Source organism: Poecile atricapillus, chromosome 1, assembly GCF_030490865.1.
Source record: "Poecile atricapillus isolate bPoeAtr1 chromosome 1, bPoeAtr1.hap1, whole genome shotgun sequence".
Taxonomy (NCBI): domain Eukaryota; kingdom Metazoa; phylum Chordata; class Aves; order Passeriformes; family Paridae; genus Poecile; species Poecile atricapillus.
Genome location: NC_081249.1, coordinates 97,816,949 through 97,831,794, shown reverse-complemented (window position 1 = coordinate 97,831,794; position 14,846 = coordinate 97,816,949). Strand labels below are relative to the sequence as shown.

Here is a 14,846-nt window from a genome sequence, read left to right as displayed (position 1 = left end):
GTCCGGAGCCTGCTGCTGGTCGGCACAGAAATTCCCGAGGCAGGGCACACAGGCTGCTGCCAGGGTCCAGCAGAGCAGTCATTACGGGTCTGAGCAGCAGCACCGCGGGAGGTTCGGGAGGATCCCGGTTCCCGGCTCCCCGTTCCCTGCTCCCGGCTCCCGGTTCCCGGCTCCCGGTTCCCGGTTCCCGGTTCCCTGTTCTCTGTTCCCGGTTCCCGGTTCCCTGTTCTCTGTTCCCGGTTCCCGGTTCCCAGTTCCCTGTTCCCGGTTCCCGGTTCCCTTCCCCGGGCTCGGGCGGCAGCGGCCGGCGGGCGGCGCTCCGAGCCCGCCGCCCTGGGCAGCGCCGAGCCGGCTGCACGGAGGGAACCTGGGAGGGGGAAGGTCAGCAGCATCCATCCCCCTCCTCCGCCAGCTTCTGCTGCTCCTCCAGTGCAATAATAAGCTCCTCGATGAAACTGGCCGGCAGGACCTAAACCTAGGAAATAATGCAGGAAGGAAAACTAGAAAATCTGGCATCTAAATATTGGAGGGCATTTTTTTGTTTTGTTTTTAATAGAAAAGCAATAGCACAATATAATTTCATTAGCAACTGGAGATCAGAGGCGTCCCGGCTTGTTTCCAAGTGTTTCTTGGCTGCAGAAATGAAACATTTACAGAATTTATTAGCCTACTATTAAGTCTTCAATTCTGCAACAAACCCACCGTCTATCCAAAACTCGCCAAGAAATCCTCGTGTACACATCCAGTGAGGCCCCAGAAACAAGTCCTTCTATTCTCTGTGAGCTTAATTTTTTTTTGTGCAGTGTGAGAGGTTGAACATACTGCTTGCCAGGTGTTGTAGACAATTTCCTGTTGTGTCTCTATAAACACCACACCGATTCTGCTAAAGAGACTGCATCGCTTACGGTTTAACACCGTTCTCTTTTCTTTGTTAAACAGTATTTCCTGTCACACAGTCATTTGGGCTCTCTCACAGATCTCATCACTCAGTGCTTAATCACTCAATACTGCATGAGCACACCATTTTTTCTCCTTCATCTCCTCCCTTGAAGGGGTCTTACCCTCCATGCCTCCTGTACTTCCACTCACAACTCACGAAGCTGACTCTACCTCGGGCTCCTTCCACGCAACAAAACCTGCATTTGCATCACTGCCCCTCTTCCTTCTGCTGGCCTCTCTCCTGCTGCCTGACCATTCCAGGCAGGCACAGATGATCATCCTGATTTATTATTCCCTCTCTAGCTGTGCTCACTTGGGTATATGGGGTCCCACTACAGAGGGGAGGCCAAACTTAAGCTGGAAATATGACATTTAGCAGAGGCCATGAGCCTCAAAGCATGGCACATCCTTCTGTTAGCACCTGATGTTGCATCCCTGTCTGGGATCCTTGTTTGGTGATGCTTTCCTTCATGCAACCAGGCACAGCATTCTCATTTCTCTTACACCAATAGACAGTTCCCTGTTTAAACTAATAGAGTAACTAGTTTGTGGATGACTAAGGGGCTACAAACTCTTCTTAATTACTTCAGGAACCCTTTTTTGCTTCTTCAGGCATGAACTTTTAATGGTTCCATTGAAAGGAAGGAGGTACTAAAAGGCTACTGAAAGTCTGTTTGAATGCCTCATTGAACTGGAGATGTGAGCCTGTTCCTGTTGAGCAGGTGTACCACATCATAGCTGTGCTAATGGGAAGTTTTGGTAGTGATGCCTTGAGCCATGGAAAAATGCTGAGGCTGATCTGGCCTGGATGTACTTTAGGGCTCCAGCTGCAGCATTTTCACATGGAAAACGAAGACACTCATTTAAAAAGAAGCATCCATTTAGGGATGTTAGTTTTTTGACTAATTCTAAGACAACCTCCTCATTGTCTGTTCAGTATATTTTCCCACCTGAAAAGAGTCCTCTGGAGAACAGAAAACCAAACTCCAAACAAACTAGAAAAGGTTCAAAAGACAAGACCTGCAAAGAAATATTTGATGAATTAGGTGGTTTTGATGTAGAGAAGAGAAAACTAAAAGAAAACTTCCAACTGTGTGCTTTCCTTGACAGGTTTAATCTTTCTAAAAAAAATTCACAAGCAGCAACTCAGACCACCTCTCAGACAGGATTCAGACATGATGTTGATCATGCAGAGGACACCCTGATCCTCTGCCTTATTCCCAAGCTCCTTTCATCTTATGTACACATTAATACACAGAAACTTTAGCTATCCTACAGATGGTTCACTATTTTTTCCTTGTAGACACTGTTACCATACTATTCTATCTGCCCTCTCTGTTTTAAGCCTGTGTTCAGCTTGCTTCAAAGACAAGGAAAATAACCTATTCTTCATGTCCCTGGGCAATCAAAGAAGAACCAAGTAAATTTCAGTAATGAAGATGTAGGATAGGCAGTCTGAAAGTCTTACTAATACTTATGGGTAGGAGAACAGGAGAATATTTCACCCAAGCAAACTATGGAGTCTCCTTCCTCTGACATGTTTCAAAGCAGGCTACAAAATTCAGTCAGAACTGAGAGCTCCTGCAAATTGCCTTAGGCTTGGGATGACTCCTAGGAAAAAGACAAGTACCCTGTGTGCTGTGTCTGCTGAAAGGCAAGGCAAGGAAGAAAAAATCTCTGGCAAAAAGAAAGAGAAGTACTGTGTAAATGGTGCTATGGTCACACTAAAGAGAAGAATTCAATTTACAGCACTGTCATTCTACTTATCAGGAACACTGAATTTGCGTAAACGTACAATATCTAGCATAGTAATTCTCTAAATAAATTAGCCAGTTGAAATGCTATTGCTTTCATATCTGTGTCTGAAACTGATTTCCACCATGACAGATATAACTAGTAACTTTTCTTTTACTTTTGTTTGATTTTTTTATAATGTATTTTTAAAGAAAAGGAATATTATATGCAGTAATGAATTAAAGTAAAAGTAGAAAACAAGCTATTGTAAATCAGGACATCATGTCTCTTTTTAACTGTAAGAGATGAAAAGAAGTTAAGTGAGAGTGTAACAAACATCAAAAAATTAAAACATGCAATAAAAATGAAAAAAGATCAATGAGACCTAAAATATATTTTAAAAAATCTGTACAGCACTGGTAACAATTTCAGTACTGATGTGACCTTTTGTTGCCTTCTAATAAACACAAAATCCTGGATTAAGGTGTGATAGAATAATATCAAGGATATAAAGGAGAAGCAGCAGTGCCTTTTACACCAAATAATGGTGAGTGCGTCTCCACTGAGAAGCAGAGAATTATTGACCCTCTGTTTTGCTGCACCATGTGAAATTCAATCCAACCAGCTGATTCCATCTGAACCTGGAACTAGTTTCTTCTAGATGACTATCTGTGCAAGTATCCAAATACGCCTCCAAAGCGCCTGAAGATAAAATACAAGTAAAGGGAGGTGACTCTAAATTGCTTGGACTGTGAGTGAGCCAGCTCTTCTTCAAGACTTATTTCCTGGAGAGACTCCAGACTTATTTTCAATTAAAACAAGAACGAAACAACTTTTGCTGTACTTGCTCTTCAGAGACTCCTCTTCTTCCTCAAACTGCAGCTCTCGGGCATGTGACTTCATTTAAAAAAATGAAACACTTTTAGGCCATCTGCGTTTTTCTGCATAGCAAGCAGCCTTATGTAATCCTGTTCTGCTGACCTCTCTCCTGCTGCAAGGCCTGTCTGCAGAGCCATTGCGTTAGGAGGAAATGGCAAGAGGCCTTTTGGAATACTCTCTCCCCTAGCACCGTCATAAATCAGCCCAACTCCTACACTTCTGGGCACTGCATCCGTTGTTGTGTCTGATATAAGGCCACCCCCCCCCCCAGGCTCTAAAGCACATGTCCTGATCTTGCCTTCTCAGCAGAGGATTTGTGGGAGGGGATGAGAAATTCCAAAATACGAATTCCTTTGGAAATCAGCGTCATTCAGTGTTGGTGATGTGTCCCCTTGGCTTATCGGATGAACAGCCCATTGCACGTCATCCCAAACTTTACCACAATTAGTCATGAAGTTAATCCAGAACTGGGAGAAGGGCAGTGGCTGCATTGTTGGAAGGACAGCTAAATGAGAACATATGTGCTACTGAGAAACAGCTACAGCTACGTCCTCAGTCCTAACTGCATTGTGAAACAAGGCTGACACAGCCTCAAGACTATTAATTTCCTGTCTTGGTGATAAACTTCAGTACCCTGCTTAAGAATTCTGAGGCTAGAACTAATTTCTCCATGCCTTCTCGACCCTCTTAGCAGTTTTCTAAAGAAATCTTTTCTGGTTTGTTTTAACTAAAATTGAGAATATATATGTATATATATAAAAGTGCTATTACATTATGCTGTAACACAGTGCATATCCACCCTTGCTACAGCATTTTCTTGGATATTCTTCAACAACGACTGATCTAAGCATGTGGCAATTTAATTTGCAGAAGCGAAGTCAGAAAAAAAAAGCAGGACAAGTGTTTCTGTTCCTTAGCTTACCTGTCTTTGAGACAGGCACATAAAAGGTCTTTCCTATGAAATTCATTCTGACAGTTGAAGACTGACCAGTGTTTGGTTCCATTTGGGAAGGATATTAGCTCTTCACAGAGGTGGAGACCCTACTCTTGTATGAGAGTTTGAGCTACAGTAATCTTTTTGCCAAAAAAGGTAGATAATTCCTTGCTGCTGTTTTTGACACATTTGTTCTCTGACTTCTACCACTTTTCATCATAAACACTAACTCACACAAGTATTGAAAAGCAGTGTTTTATTCTGTAAATAGCAAACTGCAGACTTGACCTATGTCTATAACACTTGGATGGAAAGCAGCTCCAGCTTGAAACATCAGCAGTGATGTATTATACCATCTTGATTGTGGTCTTACTGCTATTGGTATTTTATGGTTAAAAAATACATTTATAAAAGTAACATTTTTCTGTCAGTGTCAGCAGCTGGTTTTAAGCAATAGCCTGTAGGACAGCAGGGAAAGCAGGGAAAGCCAGTGCTCTCAGTACAGAATGATGGGCAGGCTCCCCACCAGAAATGGCTTCATTTTGGTACTGCTGAAAGGATTCTAGAGAACAGCCAGCAGGATGGTGGGCTGTACACTAGATACACTAGATGACTTCATGCCAGAGCACCCTCAGCTTCTGGGGACAGTGAGGTTATTTTCTGTCATTTTCTACCCTTTAAGACAACACAATTTCTGTGCACAGCCACCCCTTCACTTCCAGCGGTCTGAAACTGCAACCAACAGCCCAGTCCTTAAACACTTGGCTGCCTGACCAGTCTTTGTCCCCAGGAGCACACTTCAAAGGGCAGCAGGCAACCTTTCCTTGCTGATTGATTACACAGGAGGCAAAATGCTCTGTAGGAGAGGATTGGGAACAAATTCTCCTTCACATGGGAAAAGTTAGAAGGTGAGATAGAAGATGAGAAAGAGTGCAAGAAGTCCTAGAGAAGGAACAATGGGGATAATAATTACCACAGGTAGCCCACATGGGTCATATTCTGCTCTTGCTTTACCTGCAGACTAGTCAAAAAGTGGCATTTTGTGACTTTTGCTCCACAACAAGGGGAAGATGGATACCCAAATTCCCACAGGCTAAAATTAATAGGAATTCTCAAAATGCCATCTCAGTGTTTCCATTTGCTGTCAGTAAACCCAAAAAGCATCACTGTAGCCATCCTCTCTTTTGCTAATTTTTGCCGGTAGGAATGCAAATAACAATTTTTGAAATAAAAGCTGAAGTTTAAACATTTCATAGCCATGAAATGTTAGAATCATGAGCCTGTAAAACAGGTTTTACTCATCGTCTCTTAGTGTGTACCTGTACAAAAGATACAGCTGGTCCAACCTGTGTACCTGGAAGAGTTAAGCTTTTCCCTGTTTCTTAGCCCATTCCAAAAGGCATTTGCTATTTTTTCACATCAAATTGCATGGCTACATCTAAGTAGAAAGTATTTAAGTACCACAATACCTTACATAGGAATATGGCCATTTCTCCTTGATGTGGAATCTTCAAATTGAATCTCGAGGCCTTCCTGATGATTCTCTACATCTCCAGTACAAAAACATGGGCTTTATAAAAGAAATTTTGAAAATGAGGTCGTATTTTGTAAGAAGTCATGTTAGAGAATAATAAAGATAATTTCTGAATATGAAATCTATTACTCTTCCTCAGGAGAATTATTGTGGATTGGTAGCCTTATAATTAAGGACAGAATTTGATTTTACAACTAAAATACTACATAATTAACCACACAAAAGGAGAAACAACATTGAATTTTCAAGTTCACTCTTATCATCTGTATTTCTGACTTTTTTTGTGTGCCTACCACCACATCACTACCAGGCAAAGCACTAATGGTATTAACAAAATTATCTGGCAAAATAATTATTTTTTTCTGCTGGTATATATTACATAGGATTTTTACTCAGAACAAGCTTTTGGAGCACATATTCTAGCATCTGTGATCTTTTAGGCAATCATAGGATGGAAGTGCTTATCTGAGAGATGAGGTTTCTTTCTTTGTACTCTTAGGCAGATGAAATGAATAATACCTTAATCCCTTGGCTACTTCATTTGTAACTGCTTGGTAATTGTGAAAGGGTACATTCCTGCTGAAGGATTAATTTAGTTCCTGCATGAGAATTCTCAGCACATACCACATATATAGCAGCCCTTCTCAAAAGAAGGTGACTCAGTTTCATCTAACACATTAGGAATGTGCACCTTCTCTGCTTCTGATTAATTTCTGAGAACTGAGTACAAGCAAATAGCATTTCCACAGCCCTTGCTAATTCTAATAGTATGTCTCCTGAAACTGCAGGTGAAGGAATGCTATTTTCAGACTACTGCCTATAATACCAAAGATGAATAAAATTGCAGGTTTGCAAAAAATGCCAGAGATAAATAAAATTATATGTTTACCTTAAAATAGGCCATCATTGCCTTTTTCCAGCCAAACCTCCCTGTGAAATCAGGTGAAAAATAGCTGGTTTCCCAACACATATTTTCATTGCCTTTTTTTTTCTGACCACTCAAAATCTCTGAAGATATATATGAAAGAGTAAAAGTCTGTACAAATTGCTGACCACTTTCATATTAGTCTGAAGGGAAGAGATACAAATAAACATCAGAAAAAGACATAAGAAGTTACCATTTTTCAAGATGCCTGTGGCTAACAAATTCTGGAAAGATGCAAGGTCATGTCACCAGGCAGAGTATTGAACCAATTAGAAAATGACTCACCAAAATTTAATGGAAGCCTCGTTCAAGTCTGCACTGAAATTTAAATATATAGTGGAAAAGTCACGTACTGACATTCACTGTGCAATGTTCTGTGCTTACAGAATCCTCCAGGGCTGGCATGTCTGAGCCATAAGTAACATATTACTCCAACTCTAGACTGTACAACATCAGGAGCTAAAGATAGACAACTGTGACAGAGAGTTCTGCTGAAAGTTGAAATATTTCTGTAAACTAAGTTTTTATCTGAGCTTCAGGTTGTGACACTCTAGTTTCTGTTTGTGCATCTACCAGTGCTTGACTGGCTCCTTGGAACTTTGAGGCAGTATATGTATTTATGAACAACATTTTGATGCATTTTTGAACCCAGCACCTCTATCATGTAGCATTCAGTTACAAATGATAGTATAATTATTGACATTTTTACGATTTCACCTAGTATTGCAACATCCATAAATACTTGATTTCCAATATCAAGCTAATACACTCATGAAATGCCTAAAACAAATTTATTTAGCTTAAACCTGCAATGGTTAGCTATTTGAATTTCCTGTTGAATCATCATATTTTATTTGCATGTGCTGCATCAAAGGTTAATAATACTTTTTCATTTGAGTAGAAGTATTGGAGATTGTGCCAATGATTCAGAGGTAACTGATGTATCTGCTTTCAAATTCACAGATTTCATATAGATCTTGTCTGTTGTAATGAGACTCATTCTTCTGCCCGTGATCATTTGTATGCAGTGACATTTGTGATTCAATTTTACAAATCAAACTTAAATCAGCAATGCAGTTTAGTTTCTTTGGCATGATAATTGGACAGTATATTATTGAACATTAGGGTCTGTTCCCATTCCCCTTCAGCTCAGCTCTCAGCAATGCAATCTATATTTATATGATGCTAAAAAAGTTATTGATATCAACTGCCTCCATCTGTTGTACAATGGGATGCTGAAGAGGCAGACTCATGGGTGATGCAGGGAGCAGAGCTCCTGAGACATGGTTTTGGATCTCAGCTTTTTCCTCTTCTGTTTAAATGACTTATATCATCTGTGTTTCAGATAACTGCCTGTAAGACAATATTAACTCTGTTTGTTTTACGTATAAAGGTAGAGATAGGGACCACTCATCCTGCTGATTATACATACTGTCCAACACAGGAGGTCTCAATCTTATTTGGGGCCTCCAAGCATGACTGGATATCAATAGAGTGAAAGGCAGTAGAGAATTCTGTATTGATTCACTCATTAAACCCTTTCAAATGTTTGTAAAAGGAGTCTGTTAACAGAGACTAGAAGCGTTATCCCAGACTGAAGTTCTTCCATATATTATTTTTTTGCTATGGTATTTGCATCCTGCTTCCTGTTTGATGACAGTCTAGTCTCAAGAATTTCCTCTCCACAGCCCTGTTTTCAAAACACAAGAATGCCCCATACACTTGCTGTCCACTGTGTGACATGATACAGAATTCTGGGATGATCTTAGAGAGAGGAGCATTAAAATAATTTCTCCTTCAGGACAATTGTATTGGTTGTTTTTTTTTAGTTTGGGTTTTTTGTTTTGGTTAGTTTTGTTAGTCTTTTACCTGAGATAATTTCCTTTTTTGCTCATGTTAGAGCTTGTTTAGTGTTGGAAATGTGAGAGACAAAATTCATGAAGGTACTTTTTAGACTAAATTTACAAGTGAAGTGGATAAAGTCATCATTGAGAATGCAAATTTATTTCAATGCCTAGAGGAATTTCTAAGCATATTAGTGTAACCTAGGGGATGAGTACAAACTTTACACATTTCTGGAAATTTCCTCACCTCTGAATTTTGAAAAGTATGTTTTGCTACATTTCCTTTGAGGAATATGGTTTCTTTTGATTTCTCTCAGTCTGCAGTCCATATGGTGACACTAAATGCTGCATCCTGTCCTCAGCAGCTGCAAAGTTGATGGGTGTTGAAGGAACTTGCCACCTTCAGTCCTTGCTCCTCACTGTGCCAAAAAAGAGCCCCACACCTACTAGTTTTCAAGACAGCAGAGGTGGCATGAGCTGGACTATCTGATAACAGGTCTGGTCAGAGACATTCTGGGTGTGAAGACTTCTGGTCAGAAGATGCTAAATAATATCTCAAGGGAAAATTTAAAATTTTTGCAGTAACACCAAAGAAATGCTGGCATCCTGAACATAACAATATTTTTCTTCAAATTGCTAGCTCAGATATGGAGTCAAAAGTTTCATTTCCTCACTGGGAGGCTCTTTGTGTTGGGTACATATATTTTGAATCACTAAAATCCCTCAGCCTGTAATTAATTAGCTCAAGTAGCTTTGATGTTTACAGAGAGAGAAGTGGTGGAGATTGCCTGCAAGGCTCAACACTCAGTAGCTCACAGGCCTCTTCTGGCAGGCAGGGGTTTAATAGCACTACACAGTGCAAAACAGCTTAGCCAGGGTTGTATTTCCATTATTGCTTGCCTGCTGTGGAAGGTGGAACTTCTCTGAATGTGAGTGTTTGAGCATCTGATCAACTTTTGTAAATGTGAGGATGAGGTGGGGGGAGATTTGACATGGAGAGTTTGCCCTCTGTCAGAGAGGGCTTGAGCCAGAACTTCCCATGCTCATGGGACTGCTTCCACTTTGGTGTGTGAATGTTCCAGGTATTGCAGATTACAAAGAGTACGTGCTGAGATGAAAACTATTGATGCAAGGGAGAGTGAGAGCAGATGCAGGGCTCCTTCCTGAATAGAAAGAATTAAGAGAGAAAAAAATAAGTAGGGGCAAAGAGAGAAAGAAAAAGAAAAAAATTGACAGAGCAATATATCACAAATGTATCTAAGAAAAGAGATTCTGTGTACTCCAAGGTTAGCAATGTCTGACTCTGCACTTCAGATGAGTTTTACTCAAACCATGTGTGCTGTGTGGTGTGTGCTTTACGTGTGTTCAGTTACAGGGGTTATCTCTTCTCCTTAGGGGTTATCAATAGGGGTTATCCAATCCTTCAGGTTAATTCTTCACTTAGTCATCTACTGATATAGAGCAAATGCCAAATGCTTTAAAGGAAATGACAATAGTAGGAATCAGCCCATATCGTTCCTATTGTGCACAAGGATTGTTTTGTATAGTTGCTGCTGTGTAAATGTTTCCAAATTGGCTTGTGGCCCAGAGACAAGAGAAGCACAAAACATTTTCTCTGGTATCTTTGTCATGTTTATTTTCCTCCCTTATTTAAATGGGGATGTTCTTTTTGCCCTAAGGTTACAAAGTAGCAGATGCTTTTCAAGCTCTCCAAGACTACAGTAAAACTCAAGCAACTTTTTAAAATATAAAAATGCTATAAAAGCTAAATATTTCTAGGGTTTACATAAGAAATCATAGTCTATATCAGAAAACTCAAGAAGAGCAGGATAAAAAAAACACTTAAAGCTTGAAAAGATACCCTTGAAATACGTGGTAAGGAGATGTGATTTATCAAGTAAATTTGAGAAAACTGTTCTGTTTCTCAGTATGCCACAAAATTAAGAAAATGTTAAGTTTGTTTATTCCTTCCTATTGTACCCAATATCTATTCAATTCAAACTCTGATTCTGTATATGTTTCTCTCAATTATACTGTTTAGTTACATCTCCAGATGCTCAGTGACTGTATGCTTTTCCCAGTGGCTACAACTACATCAGATGCCAACAACCGAGAGAATGTTTTTCCGACAATGGTCACTGCCCTGAGATCTGAACCCATATCATTAAAAATGGTGGGAATTTTGCCAATGATTCCAAGTGGTGCAGAAGGACATCTACCACTGAAATCTGCATAAATACTCCACCTCTAATCAAAATATTCAATAACTTCCCACAGCTTTAGTGGAGTTTTCTGTGAACAGTTCTCTAAATTACAGCTTCTGGGGATTTGTTGAACCAAACTGAAAGGAAGAACATTCAACAGAAGCAGGACAGCCAGAAAAATGCACAAACCATAGCGATGTTTTTTGGCTGTGTTGCATTATGCACATAAATTTGCAGCCATACATATACCAGTTAATCAATCACCTCCAGTCAAAAATGTCAGGGTATCATAAATGATATTGTACCATCAGCCTGTGTTCAGGCAATTTCTTTTCACTCTCTTATAACTTTTCATCTTGAGCCAATATTAAATTCCATTTGTCACAATAGGTGTCAGTTGCTATACCATTTCCAGTAGCATCTTCTAGATAAAACACCCCAATGTCTCTCTGCAGCACCATTAGCAGTATTGACCACTCTATTTTCTCTCAATAGAAAGCCCCTCACAGATACCTTATTGTGGAAAAGGCATCCTCAGCAGGGCCAAACATCATTTGAGTGATGTTTGAAGGAGAAGAGATTAAATACTTAGTAAGAGTTATGAACAACGTTCTATGCCATTTTCATTTAGGGACTTGGATCATTAAAAGGGAAGTGCTTTTCTTGTCAGTGAGGTTTTATTGTCATTTAAGTGGGCTCCTGCCATGCAAAGGGATGGAAAGTTATTAATACTTTGGCTAAAAACCCCTCCAACCATTCCTCATTCAACTCTCAGCAACAGAACAACTGACAGAAGCAGTGAGGTGATCAGAAGATGTAGAGAGAGGACAGCTGACTTTCTGTCAGTCATTTATCTTGTCTCCTTTTCAGACAGCGTGCTGGGACACAGGGTGTCCAGTTTGTGCCCAAGGGATTATCTCAGTTCATCATTAAGAGATAATGAAGGAATGCTATTATTCTTCTGTACATGTAATAGACATTAGCAAGTGCCAAGGAGTACAGTCTGGCTGTTAAAGCAAAAGACAAGGGGCAGCTGCTCTTTGCTTTACAGCTGCTTGTATTATTATCTCAGTTGAGTCATATTAAAGGAGGTAGGAGGGGAATGGTGAGCAGAGGTGGAGATCAGAACATCTATTTGTTCTTAATTAAGTATCCTCTTATTCTTCCTCCCAGTCTGCCAGTAACATTAAGGGAAAATAATGGCATTTGATGTCTCACTGGAGAATTACCTGAACATTTTTGCTCTTGGAAGTCATTGCATACTGCTATCAGTGGGTCTTTTTGGGTAAATTACTCAGCTCTTGAGTAGAGTATATGTCAAAAAATGACTTTCTAGTACCTTCCACTGTGCTGATTTTAGTCACGGAAAGGTTCTGTTGCACTGAAAGAACATTTGCATTGCTGCAATCAGGAAGAGAAAACGCACATGATGTACCCTGACCTCAATGTCCAGGCAGCTCACAAGCAGAGCTGGCTTTCTGACCTCTGGGAGTAAAACTTCAATAACAGAAAAAACCCAAAACTGATCTCAAAGCAGACAGTGACAGAAATTCAGCTGGCAAGGGGAAACTGAAGAGGGTTTATTTAGCTATTGTGAAGTCACTTTTCCTGTCTTGCACTGCCAAAAAATGGAGTTTTGGGACCACGTCTTCCAGGTTTTGATAGATTTGTGGCCAAATAACTCACTCACATTGTTACGGGTTTTCACATGCAGATAAATTCAAGAAGCATGGGCAAATAGAATATTCAATTCAAGTGATGCAAATGGTTTTTTAACTTTCAAAACCATATAGTATTGCTTCTTTATAAAAACAGATTAATCTCTCTCTATTTAATAAATTACAAAACTACTATCCTCTCAGGTGAGGCTAATCTCTGGTTTAAGGGAATGCTTCTACCCTTAGAAACAGGTGTATCACTAAAAAAGTGGAAGTAACAAAAATGTTACATGGGAGAAGAGGGGAGCAGACACATCCATACCCATGTGAGCGAGTCCTAAAGAGAAGCACAGTGGAAGAATAATCTTTGAAGGTTATTTGTTAATGATCTCAAGCACTAAATTCTATTCATCAAACAGCTGCATGTTACAACCAGGAGCAATGCAGCAAGCATGTGACTCTTAGCAGATATCATGCTAACCTTAACTTTCTAAATATGTAAATTTAGATATAAACATTGAATGAGTCCCACTGGCAGCTGACAATAAAAGCAGAGTTCTGCCAGAGTTTTCTTACCCTTCCCTGCCATTATTTCCAACCTTTGAGTTATATTTCTTTTGACTTCATGGAAAATTGACTGTATTGGGTGCAAGAAAAATTACAAAAGTATTCTCTAAGAATACACAGAGATCATTTTTACTCTATCCATATGATGACCCACGTCCTTTTTGGAGATTGGAATTTAATGGCTAAGGCATGACTATAAGAGCTATTTCCAGCAGCTAGACATGACTATTTTTGTGACACATACTTGATAGTTGATTTATGGACATATTTTCTTTCAGTGAGACAAATCTTCAGATCAGGCTGAACTGCATCAACTCACAGACTAACCTAGGACAGAACTCTCTTGCTGTGCTTCACAGCCACCTGTAGAATTGCAGCACTGTGCAGTTAAGGACGTGTTCCTGAAGCTTGTGGAACTTTGTCTATGCTTAAATTTGAGCACCACATTTTAAGTACTTGTCCACCATCTCTGCCAATGTCAGTTTGCGTGTGAAATGACCTTAGAGACATCTGCAAAGCTTGTTGTCTCAGTAGCTACTTTATAGGCCTTAGCTGAGCCTGAAAATTCCTCATTAGTCACAGCTTCACCTTCTGCCTGTCAAAAATAAATAGTAAGTAATGAAGGGCAAGAAAGACACATACCATGCGTGCTCCTCCTGTGTTTGTTCTGGGTTTCCCTCCAGGTCCCCTCCTTCCTGTCTTCTCTCATCCTCTCCTCATGTTCTCTGAAACTATATGACTGGAAAGGTCAAATGTTATCTACTTCCTCAGTTTGTTGGAGGCTGTTTAAAAGGTTCCTTTCCAAAGCTCTGTAAAAATTCAACCTCTTTCACAATCTTTTTCTTATTTCTCATGAGACCCAGATGACACTCAGGAAAGAAAGAAAATACACTGACTGAATTTAAAAGTGTGCTGCTAATATTTCTTGCTCTGTGGAAAGGCAATCTCCCTCAGCACACTGGAAAATGTCCAAACTAATAACTGTAATTAATAGCTAGAGTAATCACATCCCATGCAGTGGCAGCATGTGACCCCTCATAAGCATGAATATATTTTCCTTCTGGCACCTACCAAAAGAAAGAAATATTGTGCAGGCACAGGGAGCTCAGAGAGACCAAGCTACTGAACTTCAGGCCCTGAGGAGAGCCCCAGCAGCCCCAGGGATCTGCTGCTGGCCTCGTGACACGCTGGGCTATGGCACCCCATGGCAGCCAAAGCCCTGCTCTACCCAGCTTGCAGCTCACTGGGCAGTACACCAGGTCAAGGAGAAATGGTTTTAAACTCAAGGAAGGTAAGTTTAGATTAGCCACAAGAAGCTTTTCTACAATTAAAGTTGTAAAACACTGGAACAGGTTGCCCATAAAGGTGGTAGATGCCTCATCCTTGGAGACATTCTGAGCACCCTGACCTAGTTGAAGATGTCCCTGCTCATTATTGCAGGGCGCTTGGACTAGAGGGCCATTAAATGTCCATTTCAACTCAAACCATGGTCTCCCTCACCCCTCTTCTTGCAACAGCAACACACAGCACTGCAGGTGCTTTGTCTGCTTCCATAATTCATAGTAATTTGGACCACATTCACATGCAGTCCTTCCTCAGGGTATCTCCTGTCCCCAGGGATACAGTAT

At 40.3% G+C, this 14,846-nt stretch overlaps 1 long non-coding RNA gene across 2 annotated transcripts; it reads right to left on the bottom strand.

Moving 5' to 3' along the window:
* Nucleotides 1-2,417: 2,417 nt before the first annotated feature.
* On the bottom strand, nucleotides 2,418-13,916 carry LOC131574911 (uncharacterized). 2 transcript variants are annotated; one of them, XR_009276616.1, is made up of 3 exons: nucleotides 13,861-13,916; nucleotides 5,956-6,056; nucleotides 2,418-2,550 (listed from the first exon to the last, which is right to left on the bottom strand). It is a non-coding gene; the product is annotated as an uncharacterized LOC131574911 (long non-coding RNA). The 2 variants fall into 2 exon arrangements; XR_009276615.1 differs by lacking the exon at nucleotides 13,861-13,916 and adding an exon at nucleotides 6,910-7,012.
* Nucleotides 13,917-14,846: the final 930 nt, after the last annotated feature.